The sequence below is a fragment of the Megalops cyprinoides genome, chromosome 19 (assembly GCF_013368585.1).
Source record: "Megalops cyprinoides isolate fMegCyp1 chromosome 19, fMegCyp1.pri, whole genome shotgun sequence".
In the NCBI taxonomy this organism is placed as follows: domain Eukaryota; kingdom Metazoa; phylum Chordata; class Actinopteri; order Elopiformes; family Megalopidae; genus Megalops; species Megalops cyprinoides.
The window spans coordinates 27,701,071-27,704,259 of NC_050601.1; the positions used below are offsets into that span (position 1 = coordinate 27,701,071).

The 3,189-nt window shown below is 41.3% G+C and overlaps 1 long non-coding RNA gene across 1 annotated transcript; it reads left to right on the forward strand.

The window, feature by feature from the left end:
- The first annotated feature begins 1,338 nt into the window (after positions 1–1,338).
- LOC118795125 lies at positions 1,339–2,118 on the forward strand. The gene is made up of 2 exons (XR_005005783.1): positions 1,339–1,384; positions 1,895–2,118. It is a non-coding gene; the product is annotated as an uncharacterized LOC118795125 (long non-coding RNA).
- The last annotated feature ends 1,071 nt before the right edge of the window (positions 2,119–3,189 follow it).

The following is a 3,189-nucleotide window of genomic DNA, read 5'->3' on the forward strand; positions in this document are numbered from 1 at the left end:
TGCATTCAGAGTCAAACCAATGATCTGATTTTTTTGTTTGTTTTTAGTGGTGGCTAAATTTGAAATTTGAGCTACATGGTCAAATATATTGTTTAGGTGGGATACAGCCAGGTTCATGCCTTCTTTATTGTGTGGGTAATTTGTGAATAGAAATGAGTTCAGGAGTGATTGGGTTTCCAAGTGTGAAACTGAGCTTTGATAATTTTCAGAGCTGTCTTCACCCCATCTGTAGCTGGGTTTGATTTTGTGCATTTTCCAGGCTTTGTGTAAATGTTGGGTGTTTCTGTTCTGTTCAGATAGACTGTGATTTGACTGTGATCAGAAAGTGGTGTCAGTGGCTTGACTGTGAAAGCTCTCAGAAAGGTCAAGTTCAAATCTGTTATGGCATAGTCCACAGTGCTACTGCCAAGAGCTGAGCTATAGGTGTAGCGACCAAGGGAGTCCCCCCGTAGCCTACCGTTGACAATGCACAGACCCAGGCTTCGACAGAGCTGCAGCAGTTCCTTCCCATGTGCATTTGTGGACTTGTCGTAGTTCTGTCTGGGGGAGTAAATGGGGAAATGGATGTTATCTCCCATTATGAAATCATCACCTTGTGTGCTGACAAAGTCAAGTCCATCCCCAGTCCTAGAATTTAGATCTCCACAGATCATAACATGCCCCTGAGTCTGAAAGTGGCTGATTTCGTTCTCTAGGTCAGAGAAGGTGTCCTCATTAAAGTAAGGGGACTCTATTGGGGGAATATAAATTGCACAGAGAAAGATATTTTGAGGTGTCAGTATGGTTTGTTTTTCAGCCACAGATTATTTTCTCCTTTTTTGACTAGTTCTATTGAGTGTGAAAGTTCTGATTTAAACCAAATAAGCATCCCCCCTGAGTTTTTCCTTGAGTCACTCCTTTCAGTTTGGTAGATGGGACTACTAACTCTTTGTAACCTGGGGGACAGCAGTGGCCTCATCTCCGCTACACCATGTCTCCTGCAAAATTAAAACATCAACATCCTTTACTGATGTAATGAACTCAGGGTCTCTACTCTTTAAACAGTCTCTTTAAATCAGTTTCTCGAGCCTGATCATATGGCGGGAGTCGCGAGACACCAGCAGGGCTGAGCTGATTCATTAACAACCCTTAACATTCAGTGATTCTAATTAACCTTTTGTAAATTGCTAATTGTAAATTGCAGACTATTAAAAGAGCTTGCTTGGGACAGAGAGAGAAATAATCCTGATAAATTAAGGTTGTGTGTTTACATACATACATGCATAAATTTATGTTGCAGTTTAAATAAATGAAAATGTCTTACCTCCCATAGATGAGATGACCTGCTGATGTTCCTGAGGACCTAGTGGTTCTTCATTAAAGAACCACTAGACACCATACAGAGGTGAGGAACTTGACCTTTACCCTAATATTATAAAGTGGTGGTGCTTTGGCAAATAGTTCTTATTTTGTTTGCATCTGTCAGTGTTCTGGTCTAAATTATATTTCAACATCATGTGCTGAAAATGTTTATAATTATAATCAGCAGTCTACTTCTAACATTTTATCAGCTTTAGGTAGTAAACTTATCAATATTCATTTTTCAAATTTCCTCCTGCAGTGGTGGTAATGTGTTTACTGTGGTGGCACACCGCTGCTAAAGGAATACAGAGGAAATAAGACTAGCTCTTGTAAACCAGGAATTGGGTATGGAGGAGTCAGAGACTGCTAGTGCAGGAATATAGGGCATTCTGGCAAACGCAGAATACAGGTGGTAGTTGTCCAGGGAGTAGTGGGGACTGAGAATGCAGAGCAAAAACAAGGTGATTCTTTTTATGATTGATACAATGTCTTGATTTGTTGCAGATGTCTTGAAGTGGAACATTATTGTTTTTCTTTCTCTGTTCTCTTACAGGTTGTGTCATCAGAGAACACAGCCTGCTCTGTCAGTCAGCTTGCTGTACTTGGTTGTAATGTGCTACCTAGCTTGTTATTCCAGTCTCCACACGTTATCTCATCCCTCATGCACACCTTACACAACAGATTCCCATGATATCACACTCCACACATTGTTAATGTTCAATTAAGCATTCAATTAATTTGCTTTTGTTAAATAAATCACTTTTGTTATACCGTTAACATGGTGTCTCCCACATTTGTCACATGGCACAAGAACCAGGATGTGACATTTGATAAATTGTTCAGTTTCCTTTACTTTCTTTCTAGAAAAAGACAGAAAGATTACAGCAGCAACAACCAGCCCTTGCTGTTTCCACCTACCTTAGCAGCATGGCTGTAATAATGGTAACATTGGAAAAACTGGAGGGCAACCACTCACTGTCTCAAAGTACATTTGATGTCTTGTGTACTGCTAGCGTGATGGAGTGTGTCACATTTATTAATGTCAGACGTATTACAGAGTATATGAGACTACAATAAGCTGCTATGTGTGTGTGTTCACTAAATTTCTGATGGTTCAAAATTATTAAAATAGTAAAGTTATCAGTAATAGTTAATCTGTAATTAAGTTGGTTAAAAAAACTTTTCAGTTGTGAGCATGACGCTCATGTATGGGCAGATGGTATAAGCTGCTCTATGGGAACATTTAAGGGACAAACAATTTACAAAAAAAAAAAACTATAGTGTTCTTTCTCTTAACTATAATATGAAACAGCTGCTAGAAACCGAAAGGTAGGAGAGTTTTAGTTAAGTATGGGATGGACCAGTCATGCCGTGGACAACTTGATTACATTTTACTGTCACTGTTGCAGACCTCTGATTATATGCAACATTTGGCATGTGGGTGGTAAATAAAAAGTTTGAGTACTCCCTGCCCTAGAGCATTTGTAATCTTAAAACGTATTAACTATCCTGTACTGTCAACACGGTTGGCAAAACTGCTGTGGGCCCCGCATGGGCTAACCCACAGGGGGCCCATGCTGGCTTACTGTGGGCAAGACCACAGGTGGGCATGCCCACAGTAAGCTTACACAGGGGCCTCAAAGGGCAAAACTGCTGTAGGCCCAACATGGGCTAACCCACAGGGGCCCCTATGTGGGGTTTATGTGGGCAAGTCCACGGTGGGTTGCCCACAGAAAACCCTCATGGGGGCCCAAAAGGGAAAAATACTGTGGGCCCCACATGGGCTAACCCACAGGGGGCCCATGTGGGCTTACTGTGGGCAAGACCACAGTTGGGCTTGCCCACATA